This window comes from Phyllobates terribilis, unplaced genomic scaffold (genome assembly GCF_046119375.1).
Source record: "Phyllobates terribilis strain yellow unplaced genomic scaffold, ASM4611937v1 Scaffold_169__1_contigs__length_4117513, whole genome shotgun sequence".
NCBI lineage: Eukaryota > Metazoa > Chordata > Amphibia > Anura > Dendrobatidae > Phyllobates > Phyllobates terribilis.
This window is the reverse complement of record NW_027362929.1, coordinates 2,364,625-2,383,198: the sequence shown is the minus strand read 5'-3', so window position 1 is coordinate 2,383,198 and position 18,574 is coordinate 2,364,625. Positions and strand designations below refer to the sequence as shown.

Below are 18,574 nucleotides of genomic sequence, written 5' to 3'. Positions count from 1 at the left end.
CTTAAAATTTCTTTTTTGGTTTGCTACAATGCCTTTTCTGAAACGTTGTCTCCCTCTGCTGGAACACTGACTTCTTTCATTTAATGCCTGCAGACTATAAAAGAGAAACCAACCCAAAAAGTTTGGTTGATTAGTCTGTGGCATTCTTTTAAACTGTTGCTTATGGCGGTCTCTGTGAGCTTCTCAGTGACATTCAGCCATCCAGGTATCCCGCCTGCAGTAGACGGAATGTGGCAATGGAACGCTGGCTGCGCGTGTCATAATAGGCTCTGAGCCTTTATATACCTGCGCACAGCAGCAGCCACCTTCAGTCTGCTGCTGGACAGCCAGCAGCAGCAGCAGCAGGAGAGGTAATTAATCAGCAACCCTCCTGCTAAGGGTAGACAGCTGCTCGTTCCACCCCCCCCCCGCCTTAATTGGTTCTCCTCCCTTCCATCGGTGTTGAGGCGGGTGGGAACAGCCGGGGGTTGAGGGTACTGTGCTAAAAGAGGTGGAGTTATGCAGATCTAAAACGCGTGGATTGCAGCAGCAGCAAGCCGAAAAGTGCAGGCATGTGAGGGATCTAGAGGTTGACAGCATGTCTTCTTAACGGGAGTCCAGGTGGCCATCTCCACAAATGGACTTTTCAGAATCCTTGGGTGGCACCGTAGTCGGAAACCAATTCTGGTTATCGCTTCTCGGCCTTTTGGCTAAGATCAAGTGTAGTATCTGTTCTTATCAGTTTAATATCTGATACGTCCCCTATCTGGGGACCATATATTAAATGGATTTTTAGAACAGGGAGATGGAAAAAGAGCTTGCTCTGTCCACTCCACGCATTGACCTGGTATTGCAGTATCTCCAGGACCGGTGCACCCCTTCTTTAATGCAGTTTCTAAAATCAGAAAGAATTGAATTCAATGCTTTTTGTTCATTTTGCTTGTTTGTCGGATTTTGGGATGGACTCTTTGGCTTTGCTTTTCTTCTCCTCATTGGATTTTTCATGTTAAAAGTTGCAGAAGCCAGATGACAAGCTCATTTTGGTTCAACTTCAGCAACTGTGCATTGCATTGCCATGTAATGTAATGTAATGCAATGCTATCTATCTAGCTCTATATCTATACTTCCTTTTGGATAAACAGACATATTAGGCAAGCATTTTGGAGCTTTCACCTAAATAACTACAGGTGGTGAGATAAGCTGCACAATATAATTGACCTTTCAGTATATTGTTGCACACACACCATCTATTTAGCAAATGCCCTTGTTATCAACAGCAGCCTTTTAAACTCACCTGAGCTAACAGGTATGTGAGCTGGTTACTCTGCTGCGCTTAAAATTTCTTTTTTGGTATGCTACAATGCCTTTTCTGAAACGTTGTCTCCCTCTGCTGGAACACTGACTTCTTTCATTTAATGCCTGCAGACTATAAAAGAGAAACCAACCCAAAAAGTTTGGTTGATTAGTCTGTGGCATTCTTTTAAACTGTTGCTTATGGCGGTCTCTGTGAGCTTCTCAGTGACATTCAGCCATCCAGGTATCCCGCCTGCAGTAGACGGAATGTGGCAATGGAACGCTGGCTGCGCGTGTCATAATAGGCTCTGAGCCTTTATATACCTGCGCACAGCAGCAGCCACCTTCAGTCTGCTGCTGGACAGCCAGCAGCAGCAGCAGCAGGAGAGGTAATTAATCAGCAACCCTCCTGCTAAGGGTAGACAGCTGCTCGTTCCACCCCCCCCCCCCCCCCGCCTTAATTGGTTCTCCTCCCTTCCAACGGTGTTGAGGCGGGTGGGAACAGCCGGGGGTTGAGGGTACTGTGCTAAAAGAGGTGGAGTTATGCAGATCTAAAACGCGTGGATTGCAGCAGCAGCAAGCCGAAAAGTGCAGGCATGTGAGGGATCTAGAGGTTGACAGCATGTCTTCTTAACGGGAGTCCAGGTGGCCATCTCCACAAATGGACTTTTCAGAATCCTTGGGTGGCACCGTAGTCGGAAACCAATTCTGGTTATCGCTTCTCGGCCTTTTGGCTAAGATCAAGTGTAGTATCTGTTCTTATCAGTTTAATATCTGATACGTCCCCTATCTGGGGACCATATATTAAATGGATTTTTAGAACAGGGAGATGGAAAAAGAGCTTGCTCTGTCCACTCCACGCATTGACCTGGTATTGCAGTATCTCCAGGACCGGTGCACCCCTTCTTTAATGCAGTTTCTAAAATCAGAAAGAATTGAATTCAATGCTTTTTGTTCATTTTGCTTGTTTGTCGGATTTTGGGATGGACTCTTTGGCTTTGCTTTTCTTCTCCTCATTGGATTTTTCATGTTAAAAGTTGCAGAAGCCAGATGACAAGCTCATTTTGGTTCAACTTCAGCAACTGTGCATTGCATTGCCATGTAATGTAATGTAATGCAATGCTATCTATCTAGCTCTATATCTATACTTCCTTTTGGATAAACAGACATATTAGGCAAGCATTTTGGAGCTTTCACCTAAATTACTACAGGTGGTGAGATAAGCTGCACAATATAATTGACCTTTCAGTATATTGTTGCACACACACCATCTATTTAGCAAATGCCCTTGTTATCAACAGCAGCCTTTTAAACTCACCTGAGCTAACAGGTATGTGAGCTGGTTACTCTGCTGCGCTTAAAATTTCTTTTTTGGTTTGCTACAATGCCTTTTCTGAAACGTTGTCTCCCTCTGCTGGAACACTGACTTCTTTCATTTAATGCCTGCAGACTATAAAAGAGAAACCAACCCAAAAAGTTTGGTTGATTAGTCTGTGGCATTCTTTTAAACTGTTGCTTATGGCGGTCTCTGTGAGCTTCTCAGTGACATTCAGCCATCCAGGTATCCCGCCTGCAGTAGACGGAATGTGGCAATGGAACACTGGCTGCGCGTGTCATAATAGGCTCTGAGCCTTTATATACCTGCGCACAGCAGCAGCCACCTTCAGTCTGCTGCTGGACAGCCAGCAGCAGCAGCAGCAGGAGAGGTAATTAATCAGCAACCCTCCTGCTAAGGGTAGACAGCTGCTCGTTCCACCCCCCCCCGCCTTAATTGGTTCTCCTCCCTTCCAACGGTGTTGAGGCGGGTGGGAACAGCCGGGGGTTGAGGGTACTGTGCTAAAAGAGGTGGAGTTATGCAGATCTAAAACGCGTGGATTGCAGCAGCAGCAAGCCGAAAAGTGCAGGCATGTGAGGGATCTAGAGGTTGACAGCATGTCTTCTTAACGGGAGTCCAGGTGGCCATCTCCACAAATGGACTTTTCAGAATCCTTGGGTGGCACCGTAGTCGGAAACCAATTCTGGTTATCGCTTCTCGGCCTTTTGGCTAAGATCAAGTGTAGTATCTGTTCTTATCAGTTTAATATCTGATACGTCCCCTATCTGGGGACCATATATTAAATGGATTTTTAGAACAGGGAGATGGAAAAAGAGCTTGCTCTGTCCACTCCACGCACTGACCTGGTATTGCAGTATCTCCAGGACCGGTGCACCCCTTCTTTAATGCAGTTTCTAAAATCAGAAAGAATTGAATTCAATGCTTTTTGTTCATTTTGCTTGTTTGTCGGATTTTGGGATGGACTCTTTGGCTTTGCTTTTCTTCTCCTCATTGGATTTTTCATGTTAAAAGTTGCAGAAGCCAGATGACAAGCTCATTTTGGTTCAACTTCAGCAACTGTGCATTGCATTGCCATGTAATGTAATGTAATGCAATGCTATCTATCTAGCTCTCCCTCTATACTTCCTTTTGGATAAACAGACATATTAGGCAAGCATTTTGGAGCTTTCACCTAAATAACTACAGGTGGTGAGATAAGCTGCACAATATAATTGACCTTTCAGTATATTGTTGCACACACACCATCTATTTAGCAAATGCCCTTGTTATCAACAGCAGCCTTTTAAACTCACCTGAGCTAACAGGTATGTGAGCTGGTTACTCTGCTGCGCTTAAAATTTCTTTTTTGGTTTGCTACAATGCCTTTTCTGAAACGTTGTCTCCCTCTGCTGGAACACTGACTTCTTTCATTTAATGCCTGCAGACTATAAAAGAGAAACCAACCCAAAAAGTTTGGTTGATTAGTCTGTGGCATTCTTTTAAACTGTTGCTTATGGCGGTCTCTGTGAGCTTCTCAGTGACATTCAGCCATCCAGGTATCCCGCCTGCAGTAGACGGAATGTGGCAATGGAACGCTGGCTGCGCGTGTCATAATAGGCTCTGAGCCTTTATATACCTGCGCACAGCAGCAGCCACCTTCAGTCTGCTGCTGGACAGCCAGCAGCAGCAGCAGCAGGAGAGGTAATTAATCAGCAACCCTCCTGCTAAGGGTAGACAGCTGCTCGTTCCACCCCCCCCCCGCCTTAATTGGTTCTCCTCCCTTCCAACGGTGTTGAGGCGGGTGGGAACAGCCGGGGGTTGAGGGTACTGTGCTAAAAGAGGTGGAGTTATGCAGATCTAAAACGCGTGGATTGCAGCAGCAGCAAGCCGAAAAGTGCAGGCATGTGAGGGATCTAGAGGTTGACAGCATGTCTTCTTAACGGGAGTCCAGGTGGCCATCTCCACAAATGGACTTTTCAGAATCCTTGGGTGGCACCGTAGTCGGAAACCAATTCTGGTTATCGCTTCTCGGCCTTTTGGCTACGACCAAGTGTTGTTGCTGGAAGACTCCAAAGCCTATCGCATCCTCGGCCTTGAGGCATCGGCAGTTCTACTGTCTTAAGCCTCCTGCTGCTATAGGGGGTGTGCGTGCTGAAGAGAACCAAGAAGGCGATCGACTTACCTGAATATGGCGATGGCGACATCGGCTACTCTCCGTTCTGCTGGAGCTGGCGACTTGAAGATCAAGAACTCTTTCAAGATTGAAGTTGAAGAGCGAGCCCGTGACAAGTTCTCCCTGTCTTTCTTCGTGAGGAAGGTCCTGCTTGAGATCCTGCAGGTGAAAAGGGAGAACATTCTGGCACTTCAAGATGCTCCTGGACGCTTTGTGCTTACCCTGACCTCTGAAGTGGCATCTCAGAATTTTTACCATCAGATCAAGCTGAGACTTCAGGAGGAAGATCTTAAAGGACTGTGTTTTGTGACCCTCTGCCTGGCAGAAGAGAAGTCTGTGGTGGTTCATATGAGCAATCCGCATGTCTCTGAAAAGGATGTGGCTGCGTTTCTGCATAACTATTGCTCTGAGGTCCACTTTTCTCACAAAATCATGAACTCTGAGAGGTTGTGGACCGGAAAATACAAGTTCATCGTGAAGCTGAGAGAAGGTTTGGGAATTGGTGGACTCATTCATCCGCCTCAGAGCTTCCTGATTGGCAGAGAGAGAGGAAGACTCTTCTATCCAGGGATGCCTATCTTCTGCAGAAAATGTATGGACTTTGGGCATTCCTTTGAGAGCTGCAAGGAGGAGAACGCTCTTTGCAAGAAGTGCTATCAAAAAGGACATGTCACTCTGAACTGCCCAAATCAGATGATCTGTAATATCTGCCGTATCCCTGGGCACTCTTTTCGGGATTGTCCGTTGAGAAAAAAGACCTTCAGCTATGCAGATGCAGCTCGGGGGGGAGCCCCTCCGAAGCGGTCCAGTCCTGAAGAACAAACAGACAAATCCAAGGACCCTCCCGGGAACCCTTCTGGGGATCCGCCCAAGGACACTGCTGGGGACCCGCCTGGGGATAGCATTGTTCTCAAGGATTGGTCGGAGAGTCCAGATGGTCATGTGGTGGAGGAGAATCCAGCTGAGTCTGAAGTGGAGATGGGAGAGGAGTCTTCTAAGGAGGCTGGTGGTGAGGAGGAGGAGGAGGAGATTGACATTGACGTGGAGGTTTTGAGGAAAAGGAAAAAGGAGAAGTCGAGTTTGTTTAAGGGAGAGAGCGCCAGCAAAAGACCTGCTGGGCGTTTGAAAATAGTCCTCCCTAATTACTCACCTAAACCGATCATCTCAGTTCCTAAACCTGTAAACCCATCTGATCCGGTGAACATCGAGGAATTCTCAGACACGGACGTTTCTGCGGGTCCCTCTACCCCGGTCGGATTCATGTCAGATACGGACTCAAGCTCTGTTTAAATGATTTATGGCTACACTCAAAATTGCCTCACTAAATGTGAGGAGTTTAAAGGGCTCTGTCAAGAGAGCTGCTTTATTTTCTTACCTGATGACTTTAGATGCTGATATTTTTTTACTTCAAGAATGCGGCATTGACCATGACCCTAACTATAACAAACTAAGGGAAGATTGGGCGAACGGACCTTCCATCTGGTCCAGTGAAAATGGATCGCGTGCTACTGGTGTTGGTGTCCTGTTTAAAAACAAAGACTTTAAGGTTACCTCGTTCACTGAAGTTGAACCTGGACGTGCACTAGTTGTTAATGTGAGTTACTGTGGATCCGAGTTCAAGCTGATTAATGTTTATGCATCTCCGATTAAAGAGGAAAGATCCAGTTTATTAGATATCATCAAACTCTTTATACCTGGTCCTACACCAACTGTGGTTGGCGGTGACTTCAATTGTATCTGGTCTGATGAAAATAGGACATCAGGTACTAGAAGGAAAGACAAAACTGAGATGCAGTTTAAAAATCTAATCGACGATACTTGCCTGAATGATGTCTGGAGAGTAAAGAATACCTCTGAACCAGGATACACTTGGGAGAACAATCTTCTAAAATCAAGAATTGACTTTGTTCTGACATCACAGAGTTTTAAAGTGAATAAAGTGGATCTAACAGGTAACATCTTTTCTGACCACAAAACGTTAATTACTCACTTGGAATTGCCCAGTCTAGAGAAAGGGCGAGGTGTCTGGAAGTTGAACACTCTGCTGCTGGAAGATGAAAGTATAAAAGAGGAATTTTTGAAATTTTATAAAAAACTACAGGGGAAAAAACGTTATTACAAAAGAATTCTAGAATGGTGGGAGTATGTGAAGTCTCAAATTAGACATTTTTTTCTCTTAGCTGGCAAAAGGAAGGCCAGACAGAATCAGAAATGGTTTAAAGACCTGAATACAAAACTGCAAACAGGTTACAAACTCAGAAATGCAGGGATAGATATGGAGGATGTTATTTTACAAGTCAAAGAAGACATTAAAAAAGCAATTGAACAGAAAGGCAAAGAAATAATTTTCAACGCCAAGGTAGAACATATGGAAAAAAATGAAACATGTTCCAGGTTCTTTTTCAAAAAATCTTTAGAACGCAAAGAATTAATTAAAGAACTTGATGGTGAAACAACTAAAGATGGACTGTTGGACAAAGCGCAAACTTTTTATCAAAATCTTTTTAGCGAAAAGAAAATTGACGCTGATTTTTTACCTGATGCTCTTAATTCATTGCAGAATCACCTTGAAAAGCAAGATCAAGAGTTGTTGATTGAAGATATCTGTGAAGAAGAACTGCTAAGTGCAATCAAAAGCTTTTCTAGAGGAAAAACACCGGGTACTGACGGACTACAAATTGAATTTTATCTTACTTTTTGGGAGATTTTAAAAGACGACCTGTTTGAGATTTTTAAAGCTGTCTTTTTATGTGACAAATTGCCTGAATCTTGGAGAAGTGGTGTGGTCACCCTGCTTTTTAAAAAAGGAGATAAGACTAATCTAGAGAACTGGAGACCAATCACGTTACTCAACGTAGATTATAAAATTATGGCAAAAATCATGGTGAACAGAATGAAGAAGGTGATAGAGAAGGTCGTGCATCCTGATCAGGTATGTGGTGTGCCTGGTCGTACAATTGCAGAAAACTTGAATATTATACGGGACGCAATTTGGTATCAGCAAGAGAGGAAGCAAAAGCTAGCTCTTCTGTCCCTTGATTTCCAGAAAGCGTACGACAGAGTCTCTCATAAGTACCTGTATTCTGTGTTAAAGAAAATGAAATTCCCGGATGTTTTTATTAAGCACATTGCACTTTTATATGATGGAAGTTTTAGCAGGATTTTAATTAATGGTTTTTTATCTTCAGAAGTTTTTCTAAAGTCGGGCGTCAAACAAGGATGCCCACTTTCGCCTCTGCTCTTTATCTGCGCAATCGAGCCTCTACTGGCAATGTTGAGGAAAGATAAGATGGTGAAAGGTGTACCCATACCAGGTGGAAATGGACTAAGTACTAAGTCACTGGGGTACATGGATGACATCACGATCCTGTGCGACTCAGAACAATCGCTGAGAAGAGCAGTAAGAACTACTGATTTTTTCTGTTTAGCATCTGCCTTCAAACTGAACTTGGAGAAGAGCGAATGTCTTGGATTCGGTGATTGGTCAGATGCGCAGATTCCTCAACTTAAAATAAGAAGTGATAAGATCAAAATTTTAGGTGTTGTGTTTACAAAAAAGAATGATGGAGAAGAAAGTTGGCAGTTGGTGAAGGAGAAAATGCAAAAGAAGATAAGTTTATGGAAACTCAGAAAATTATCAATGGAAGGTAAAAACTTGATCATTAAGTCTTTGTTGTTGCCGATAATGTTGTTTTTAAGTATGGTGTACCCCCCGAATGAGAACACAATAAAGTTTCTCCAGAGACAAATTTTTCTTTTTCTGTGGGGATCAAAAATGGAGAAGGTTCGAAGAGAGACAATGTACAAGCAGCATAAATATGGTGGAAAGAATATCCCAAATATCAAAAAATTTTTGTACCTAAAGTTCTTTAGTTTTTGCTTCAAAATGACCAATCTAAGAACTCATTGGTCTTTCTACTTAAGATATGCAGCTGGAGATATCTTTAGGAAAAGAAAGTGGATAACATTGCCCCAAAATTCTCCTGTCCTAATTACACCGCCAAAACAATATGTCTTACTAGAAAAAACAATTAGACTTTATAACTTACCTGAAGTAGATGTGGAGATGCTGTCAAATTCAAGAAGACTGGCTCTAGAGACAAAGAGAAAAGAAACGATGACAGCAGTGGCAAACTTTACTTACACTAAAAGTGGAAGAATTTGGAGAATGACTTATGCACCTTATCTAACAAATGAATATAAAGACTTGGCATGGGCAATAGTGCAAGAATGTGTTCCTGTTAGATTTTTTCAACACAGAAGGGGATTGTGCAATACTGCAAGATGCCCTAGAACAGGCTGTGTTAGAGAGGAAACAGTTTTACACACCTTTTGGAACTGTTTTTATGCCCAAAATGTCTGGAAAGAAGTTGGAAGTCTCTTAAAGTTTGTTACTGGTCTTAAGTTTTTAAATCACGAAGTAGTTTTATATGGAAATTTTACATGTCAATCAAAAGAAAAAGAAAGAGTCATTTGGATAATGATAAATGGAATAAAGAATGCGCTATGGAAAGTCCGAAACATATTGCTTTTTAAAACAGATTTTATAAGTGAAAGTGAATGCATAAAATTAGCACTAAGTGAAATATATATTTATTACCTGTTAGATCTGAAGAGAATTGGGAAAAAAAGAGCCAAGAGTCTATGGAACTTTCATCTGTGGAACCTTGTAGCATGAACAGATTATAAGGCAAGAGAAATATTAGAAGAGAAATAACAACTGAAATATAACAACAAAATGAAAAAGAAAAAAATCTGTTCTTATCAGTTTAATATCTGATACGTCCCCTATCTGGGGACCATATATTAAATGGATTTTTAGAACAGGGAGATGGAAAAAGAGCTTGCTCTGTCCACTCCACGCATTGACCTGGTATTGCAGTATCTCCAGGACCGGTGCACCCCTTCTTTAATGCAGTTTCTAAAATCAGAAAGAATTGAATTCAATGCTTTTTGTTCATTTTGCTTGTTTGTCGGATTTTGGGATGGACTCTTTGGCTTTGCTTTTCTTCTCCTCATTGGATTTTTCATGTTAAAAGTTGCAGAAGCCAGATGACAAGCTCATTTTGGTTCAACTTCAGCAACTGTGCATTGCATTGCCATGTAATGTAATGTAATGCAATGCTATCTATCTAGCTCTCCCTCTATACTTCCTTTTGGATAAACAGACATATTAGGCAAGCATTTTGGAGCTTTCACCTAAATAACTACAGGTGGTGAGATAAGCTGCACAATATAATTGACCTTTCAGTATATTGTTGCACACACACCATCTATTTAGCAAATGCCCTTGTTATCAACAGCAGCCTTTTAAACTCACCTGAGCTAACAGGTATGTGAGCTGGTTACTCTGCTGCGCTTAAAATTTCTTTTTTGGTTTGCTACAATGCCTTTTCTGAAACGTTGTCTCCCTCTGCTGGAACACTGACTTCTTTCATTTAATGCCTGCAGACTATAAAAGAGAAACCAACCCAAAAAGTTTGGTTGATTAGTCTGTGGCATTCTTTTAAACTGTTGCTTATGGCGGTCTCTGTGAGCTTCTCAGTGACATTCAGCCATCCAGGTATCCCGCCTGCAGTAGACGGAATGTGGCAATGGAACGCTGGCTGCGCGTGTCATAATAGGCTCTGAGCCTTTATATACCTGCGCACAGCAGCAGCCACCTTCAGTCTGCTGCTGGACAGCCAGCAGCAGCAGCAGCAGGAGAGGTAATTAATCAGCAACCCTCCTGCTAAGGGTAGACAGCTGCTCGTTCCACCCCCCCCCCCCGCCTTAATTGGTTCTCCTCCCTTTCAACGGTGTTGAGGCGGGTGGGAACAGCCGGGGGTTGAGGGTACTGTGCTAAAAGAGGTGGAGTTATGCAGATCTAAAACGCGTGGATTGCAGCAGCAGCAAGCCGAAAAGTGCAGGCATGTGAGGGATCTAGAGGTTGACAGCATGTCTTCTTAACGGGAGTCCAGGTGGCCATCTCCACAAATGGACTTTTCAGAATCCTTGGGTGGCACCGTAGTCGGAAACCAATTCTGGTTATCGCTTCTCGGCCTTTTGGCTAAGATCAAGTGTAGTATCTGTTCTTATCAGTTTAATATCTGATACGTCCCCTATCTGGGGACCATATATTAAATGGATTTTTAGAACAGGGAGATGGAAAAAGAGCTTGCTCTGTCCACTCCACGCATTGACCTGGTATTGCAGTATCTCCAGGACCGGTGCACCCCTTCTTTAATGCAGTTTCTAAAATCAGAAAGAATTGAATTCAATGCTTTTTGTTCATTTTGCTTGTTTGTCGGATTTTGGGATGGACTCTTTGGCTTTGCTTTTCTTCTCCTCATTGGATTTTTCATGTTAAAAGTTGCAGAAGCCAGATGACAAGCTCATTTTGGTTCAACTTCAGCAACTGTGCATTGCATTGCCATGTAATGTAATGTAATGCAATGCTATCTATCTAGCTCTCCCTCTATACTTCCTTTTGGATAAACAGACATATTAGGCAAGCATTTTGGAGCTTTCACCTAAATAACTACAGGTGGTGAGATAAGCTGCACAATATAATTGACCTTTCAGTATATTGTTGCACACACACCATCTATTTAGCAAATGCCCTTGTTATCAACAGCAGCCTTTTAAACTCACCTGAGCTAACAGGTATGTGAGCTGGTTACTCTGCTGCGCTTAAAATTTCTTTTTTGGTTTGCTACAATGCCTTTTCTGAAACGTTGTCTCCCTCTGCTGGAACACTGACTTCTTTCATTTAATGCCTGCAGACTATAAAAGAGAAACCAACCCAAAAAGTTTGGTTGATTAGTCTGTGGCATTCTTTTAAACTGTTGCTTATGGCGGTCTCTGTGAGCTTCTCAGTGACATTCAGCCATCCAGGTATCCCGCCTGCAGTAGAAGGAATGTGGCAATGGAAAGCTGGCTGCGCGTGTTATAATAGGCTCTGAGCCTTTATATACCTGCGCACAGCAGCAGCCACCTTCAGTCTGCTGCTGGACAGCCAGCAGCAGCAGCAGCAGGAGAGGTAATTAATCAGCAACCCTCCTGCTAAGGGTAGACAGCTGCTCGTTCCACCCCCCCCCGCCTTAATTGGTTCTCCTCCCTTCCAACGGTGTTGAGGCGGGTGGGAACAGCCGGGGGTTGAGGGTACTGTGCTAAAAGAGGTGGAGTTATGCAGATCTAAAACGCGTGGATTGCAGCAGCAGCAAGCCGAAAAGTGCAGGCATGTGAGGGATCTAGAGGTTGACAGCATGTCTTCTTAACGGGAGTCCAGGTGGCCATCTCCACAAATGGACTTTTCAGAATCCTTGGGTGGCACCGTAGTCGGAAACCAATTCTGGTTATCGCTTCTCGGCCTTTTGGCTAAGATCAAGTGTAGTATCTGTTCTTATCAGTTTAATATCTGATACGTCCCCTATCTGGGGACCATATATTAAATGGATTTTTAGAACAGGGAGATGGAAAAAGAGCTTGCTCTGTCCACTCCACGCATTGACCTGGTATTGCAGTATCTCCAGGACCGGTGCACCCCTTCTTTAATGCAGTTTCTAAAATCAGAAAGAATTGAATTCAATGCTTTTTGTTCATTTTGCTTGTTTGTCGGATTTTGGGATGGACTCTTTGGCTTTGCTTTTCTTCTCCTCATTGGATTTTTCATGTTAAAAGTTGCAGAAGCCAGATGACAAGCTCATTTTGGTTCAACTTCAGCAAATGTGCATTGCATTGCCATGTAATGTAATGTAATGCAATGCTATCTATCTAGCTCTCCCTCTATACTTCCTTTTGGATAAACAGACATATTAGGCAAGCATTTTGGAGCTTTCACCTAAATAACTACAGGTGGTGAGATAAGCTGCACAATATAATTGACCTTTCAGTATATTGTTGCACACACACCATCTATTTAGCAAATGCCCTTGTTATCAACAGCAGCCTTTTAAACTCACCTGAGCTAACAGGTATGTGAGCTGGTTACTCTGCTGCGCTTAAAATTTCTTTTTTGGTTTGCTACAATGCCTTTTCTGAAACGTTGTCTCCCTCTGCTGGAACACTGACTTCTTTCATTTAATGCCTGCAGACTATAAAAGAGAAACCAACCCAAAAAGTTTGGTTGATTAGTCTGTGGCATTCTTTTAAACTGTTGCTTATGGCGGTCTCTGTGAGCTTCTCAGTGACATTCAGCCATCCAGGTATCCCGCCTGCAGTAGACGGAAAGTGGCAATGGAACGCTGGCTGCGCGTGTCATAATAGGCTCTGAGCCTTTATATACCTGCGCACAGCAGCAGCCACCTTCAGTCTGCTGCTGGACAGCCAGCAGCAGCAGCAGCAGGAGAGGTAATTAATCAGCAACCCTCCTGCTAAGGGTAGACAGCTGCTCGTTCCACCCCCCCCCCCCGCCTTAATTGGTTCTCCTCCCTTCCAACGGTGTTGAGGCGGGTGGGAACAGCCGGGGGTTGAGGGTACTGTGCTAAAAGAGGTGGAGTTATGCAGATCTAAAACGCGTGGATTGCAGCAGCAGCAAGCCGAAAAGTGCAGGCATGTGAGGGATCTAGAGGTTGACAGCATGTCTTCTTAACGGGAGTCCAGGTGGCCATCTCCACAAATGGACTTTTCAGAATCCTTGGGTGGCACCGTAGTCGGAAACCAATTCTGGTTATCGCTTCTCGGCCTTTTGGCTAAGATCAAGTGTAGTATCTGTTCTTATCAGTTTAATATCTGATACGTCCCCTATCTGGGGACCATATATTAAATGGATTTTTAGAACAGGGAGATGGAAAAAGAGCTTGCTCTGTCCACTCCACGCATTGACCTGGTATTGCAGTATCTCCAGGACCGGTGCACCCCTTCTTTAATGCAGTTTCTAAAATCAGAAAGAATTGAATTCAATGCTTTTTGTTCATTTTGCTTGTTTGTCGGATTTTGGGATGGACTCTTTGGCTTTGCTTTTCTTCTCCTCATTGGATTTTTCATGTTAAAAGTTGCAGAAGCCAGATGACAAGCTCATTTTGGTTCAACTTCAGCAACTGTGCATTGCATTGCCATGTAATGTAATGTAATGCAATGCTATCTATCTAGCTCTCCCTCTATACTTCCTTTTGGATAAACAGACATATTAGGCAAGCATTTTGGAGCTTTCACCTAAATAACTACAGGTGGTGAGATAAGCTGCACAATATAATTGACCTTTCAGTATATTGTTGCACACACACCATCTATTTAGCAAATGCCCTTGTTATCAACAGCAGCCTTTTAAACTCACCTGAGCTAACAGGTATGTGAGCTGGTTACTCTGCTGCGCTTAAAATTTCTTTTTTGGTTTGCTACAATGCCTTTTCTGAAACGTTGTCTCCCTCTGCTGGAACACTGACTTCTTTCATTTAATGCCTGCAGACTATAAAAGAGAAACCAACCCAAAAAGTTTGGTTGATTAGTCTGTGGCATTCTTTTAAACTGTTGCTTATGGCGGTCTCTGTGAGCTTCTCAGTGACATTCAGCCATCCAGGTATCCCGCCTGCAGTAGACGGAATGTGGCAATGGAACGCTGGCTGCGCGTGTCATAATAGGCTCTGAGCCTTTATATACCTGCGCACAGCAGCAGCCACCTTCAGTCTGCTGCTGGACAGCCAGCAGCAGCAGCAGCAGGAGAGGTAATTAATCAGCAACCCTCCTGCTAAGGGTAGACAGCTGCTCGTTCCACCCCCCCCCCCCGCCTTAATTGGTTCTCCTCCCTTCCAACGGTGTTGAGGCGGGTGGGAACAGCCGGGGGTTGAGGGTACTGTGCTAAAAGAGGTGGAGTTATGCAGATCTAAAACGCGTGGATTGCAGCAGCAGCAAGCCGAAAAGTGCAGGCATGTGAGGGATCTAGAGGTTGACAGCATGTCTTCTTAACGGGAGTCCAGGTGGCCATCTCCACAAATGGACTTTTCAGAATCCTTGGGTGGCACCGTAGTCGGAAACCAATTCTGGTTATCGCTTCTCGGCCTTTTGGCTAAGATCAAGTGTAGTATCTGTTCTTATCAGTTTAATATCTGATACGTCCCCTATCTGGGGACCATATATTAAATGGATTTTTAGAACAGGGAGATGGAAAAAGAGCTTGCTCTGTCCACTCCACGCATTGACCTGGTATTGCAGTATCTCCAGGACCGGTGCACCCCTTCTTTAATGCAGTTTCTAAAATCAGAAAGAATTGAATTCAATGCTTTTTGTTCATTTTGCTTGTTTGTCGGATTTTGGGATGGACTCTTTGGCTTTGCTTTTCTTCTCCTCATTGGATTTTTCATGTTAAAAGTTGCAGAAGCCAGATGACAAGCTCATTTTGGTTCAACTTCAGCAACTGTGCATTGCATTGCCATGTAATGTAATGTAATGCAATGCTATCTATCTAGCTCTCCCTCTATACTTCCTTTTGGATAAACAGACATATTAGGCAAGCATTTTGGAGCTTTCACCTAAATAACTACAGGTGGTGAGATAAGCTGCACAATATAATTGACCTTTCAGTATATTGTTGCACACACACCATCTATTTAGCAAATGCCCTTGTTATCAACAGCAGCCTTTTAAACTCACCTGAGCTAACAGGTATGTGAGCTGGTTACTCTGCTGCGCTTAAAATTTCTTTTTTGGTTTGCTACAATGCCTTTTCTGAAACGTTGTCTCCCTCTGCTGGAACACTGACTTCTTTCATTTAATGCCTGCAGACTATAAAAGAGAAACCAACCCAAAAAGTTTGGTTGATTAGTCTGTGGCATTCTTTTAAACTGTTGCTTATGGCGGTCTCTGTGAGCTTCTCAGTGACATTCAGCCATCCAGGTATCCCGCATGCAGTAGACGGAATGTGGCAATGGAACGCTGGCTGCGCGTGTCATAATAGGCTCTGAGCCTTTATATACCTGCGCACAGCAGCAGCCACCTTCAGTCTGCTGCTGGACAGCCAGCAGCAGCAGCAGCAGGAGAGGTAATTAATCAGCAACCCTCCTGCTAAGGGTAGACAGCTGCTCGTTCCACCCCCCCTCCCCGCCTTAATTGGTTCTCCTCCCTTCCAACGGTGTTGAGTCGGGTGGGAACAGCCGGGGGTTGAGGGTACTGTGCTAAAAGAGGTGGAGTTATGCAGATCTAAAACGCGTGGATTGCAGCAGCAGCAAGCCGAAAAGTGCAGGCATGTGAGGGATCTAGAGGTTGACAGCATGTCTTCTTAACGGGAGTCCAGGTGGCCATCTCCACAAATGGACTTTTCAGAATCCTTGGGTGGCACCGTAGTCGGAAACCAATTCTGGTTATCGCTTCTCGGCCTTTTGGCTAAGATCAAGTGTAGTATCTGTTCTTATCAGTTTAATATCTGATACGTCCCCTATCTGGGGACCATATATTAAATGGATTTTTAGAACAGGGAGATGGAAAAAGAGCTTGCTCTGTCCACTCCACGCATTGACCTGGTATTGCAGTATCTCCAGGACCGGTGCACCCCTTCTTTAATGCAGTTTCTAAAATCAGAAAGAATTGAATTCAATGCTTTTTGTTCATTTTGCTTGTTTGTCGGATTTTGGGATGGACTCTTTGGCTTTGCTTTTCTTCTCCTCATTGGATTTTTCATGTTAAAAGTTGCAGAAGCCAGATGACAAGCTCATTTTGGTTCAACTTCAGCAACTGTGCATTGCATTGCCATGTAATGTAATGTAATGCAATGCTATCTATCTAGCTCTCCCTCTATACTTCCTTTTGGATAAACAGACATATTAGGCAAGCATTTTGGAGCTTTCACCTAAATAACTACAGGTGGTGAGATAAGCTGCACAATATAATTGACCTTTCAGTATATTGTTGCACACACACCATCTATTTAGCAAATGCCCTTGTTATCAACAGCAGCCTTTTAAACTCACCTGAGCTAACAGGTATGTGAGCTGGTTACTCTGCTGCGCTTAAAATTTCTTTTTTGGTTTGCTACAATGCCTTTTCTGAAACGTTGTCTCCCTCTGCTGGAACACTGACTTCTTTCATTTAATGCCTGCAGACTATAAAAGAGAAACCAACCCAAAAAGTTTGGTTGATTAGTCTGTGGCATTCTTTTAAACTGTTGCTTATGGCGGTCTCTGTGAGCTTCTCAGTGACATTCAGCCATCCAGGTATCCCGCCTGCAGTAGACGGAATGTGGCAATGGAACGCTGGCTGCGCGTGTCATAATAGGCTCTGAGCCTTTATATACCTGCGCACAGCAGCAGCCACCTTCAGTCTGCTGCTGAACAGCCAGCAGCAGCAGCAGCAGGAGAGGTAATTAATCAGCAACCCTCCTGCTAAGGGTAGACAGCTGCTCGTTCCACCCCCCCCCCCGCCTTAATTGGTTCTCCTCCCTTCCAACGGTGTTGAGGCGGGTGGGAACAGCCGGGGGTTGAGGGTACTGTGCTAAAAGAGGTGGAGTTATGCAGATCTAAAACGCGTGGATTGCAGCAGCAGCAAGCCGAAAAGTGCAGGCATGTGAGGGATCTAGAGGTTGACAGCATGTCTTCTTAACGGGAGTCCAGGTGGCCATCTCCACAAATGGACTTTTCAGAATCCTTGGGTGGCACCGTAGTCGGAAACCAATTCTGGTTATCGCTTCTCGGCCTTTTGGCTAAGATCAAGTGTAGTATCTGTTCTTATCAGTTTAATATCTGATACGTCCCCTATCTGGGGACCATATATTAAATGGATTTTTAGAACAGGGAGATGGAAAAAGAGCTTGCTCTGTCCACTCCACGCATTGACCTGGTATTGCAGTATCTCCAGGACCGGTGCACCCCTTCTTTAATGCAGTTTCTAAAATCAGAAAGAATTGAATTCAATGCTTTTTGTTCATTTTGCTTGTTTGTCGGATTTTGGGATGGACTCTTTGGCTTTGCTTTTCTTCTCCTCATTGGATTTTTCATGTTAAAAGTTGCAGAAGCCAGATGACAAGCTCATTTTGGTTCAACTTCAGCAACTGTGCATTGCATTGCCATGTAATGTAATGTAATGCAATGCTATCTATCTAGCTCTCCCTCTATACTTCCTTTTGGATAAACAGACATATTAGGCAAGCATTTTGGAGCTTTCACCTAAATAACTACAGGTGGTGAGATAAGCTGCACAATATAATTGACCTTTCAGTATATTGTTGCACACACACCATCTATTTAGCAAATGCCCTTGTTATCAACAGCAGCCTTTTAAACTCACCTGAGCTAACAGGTATGTGAGCTGGTTACTCTGCTGCGCTTAAAATTTCTTTTTTGGTTTGCTACAATGCCTTTTCTGAAACGTTGTCTCCCTCTGCTGGAACACTGACTTCTTTCATTTAATGCCTGCAGACTATAAAAGAGAAACCAACCCAAAAAGTTTGGTTGATTAGTCTGTGGCATTCTTTTAAACTGTTGCTTATGGCGGTCTCTGTGAGCTTCTCAGTGACATTCAGCCATCCAGGTATCCCGCCTGCAGTAGACGGAATGTGGCAATGGAACGCTGGCTGCGCGTGTCATAATAGGCTCTGAGCCTTTATATACCTGCGCACAGCAGCAGCCACCTTCAGTCTGCTGCTGGACAGCCAGCAGCAGCAGCAGCAGGAGAGGTAATTAATCAGCAACCCTCCTGCTAAGGGTAGACAGCTGCTCGTTCCACCCCCCCCGCCTTAATTGGTTCTCCTCCCTTCCAACGGTGTTGAGGCGGGTGGGAACAGCCGGGGGTTGAGGGTACTGTGCTAAAAGAGGTGGAGTTATGCAGATCTAAAACGCGTGGATTGCAGCAGCAGCAAGCCGAAAAGTGCAGGCATGTGAGGGATCTAGAGGTTGACAGCATGTCTT

General features: G+C 44.0%; 9 non-coding genes and 1 pseudogene across 9 annotated transcripts; all 10 read left to right on the top strand.

The window, feature by feature from the left end:
• The first annotated feature begins 669 nt into the window (after positions 1-669).
• On the top strand, positions 670-860 carry LOC141208974 (U2 spliceosomal RNA). Its single transcript, XR_012279184.1, has one exon. It is a non-coding gene; the product is annotated as a U2 spliceosomal RNA (small nuclear RNA).
• Positions 861-1,986: 1,126 nt separating this feature from the next.
• Positions 1,987-2,177, top strand: LOC141208973 (U2 spliceosomal RNA). Its single transcript, XR_012279183.1, has one exon. It is a non-coding gene; the product is annotated as a U2 spliceosomal RNA (small nuclear RNA).
• Positions 2,178-3,296: 1,119 nt separating this feature from the next.
• On the top strand, positions 3,297-3,487 carry LOC141209825 (U2 spliceosomal RNA). The gene has a single exon (XR_012280015.1). It is a non-coding gene; the product is annotated as a U2 spliceosomal RNA (small nuclear RNA).
• Positions 3,488-9,487: 6,000 nt separating this feature from the next.
• LOC141210633 (U2 spliceosomal RNA) lies at positions 9,488-9,667 on the top strand (annotated as a pseudogene).
• A 1,122-nt stretch (positions 9,668-10,789) lies between these two features.
• Positions 10,790-10,980, top strand: LOC141208972 (U2 spliceosomal RNA). The gene has a single exon (XR_012279182.1). It is a non-coding gene; the product is annotated as a U2 spliceosomal RNA (small nuclear RNA).
• A 1,119-nt stretch (positions 10,981-12,099) lies between these two features.
• LOC141208970 (U2 spliceosomal RNA) lies at positions 12,100-12,290 on the top strand. The gene has a single exon (XR_012279180.1). It is a non-coding gene; the product is annotated as a U2 spliceosomal RNA (small nuclear RNA).
• Positions 12,291-13,412: 1,122 nt separating this feature from the next.
• On the top strand, positions 13,413-13,603 carry LOC141208969 (U2 spliceosomal RNA). Its single transcript, XR_012279179.1, has one exon. It is a non-coding gene; the product is annotated as a U2 spliceosomal RNA (small nuclear RNA).
• A 1,122-nt stretch (positions 13,604-14,725) lies between these two features.
• LOC141208968 (U2 spliceosomal RNA) lies at positions 14,726-14,916 on the top strand. Its single transcript, XR_012279178.1, has one exon. It is a non-coding gene; the product is annotated as a U2 spliceosomal RNA (small nuclear RNA).
• A 1,122-nt stretch (positions 14,917-16,038) lies between these two features.
• LOC141208967 (U2 spliceosomal RNA) lies at positions 16,039-16,229 on the top strand. The gene has a single exon (XR_012279177.1). It is a non-coding gene; the product is annotated as a U2 spliceosomal RNA (small nuclear RNA).
• Positions 16,230-17,350: 1,121 nt separating this feature from the next.
• LOC141208966 (U2 spliceosomal RNA) lies at positions 17,351-17,541 on the top strand. The gene has a single exon (XR_012279176.1). It is a non-coding gene; the product is annotated as a U2 spliceosomal RNA (small nuclear RNA).
• Positions 17,542-18,574: the final 1,033 nt, after the last annotated feature.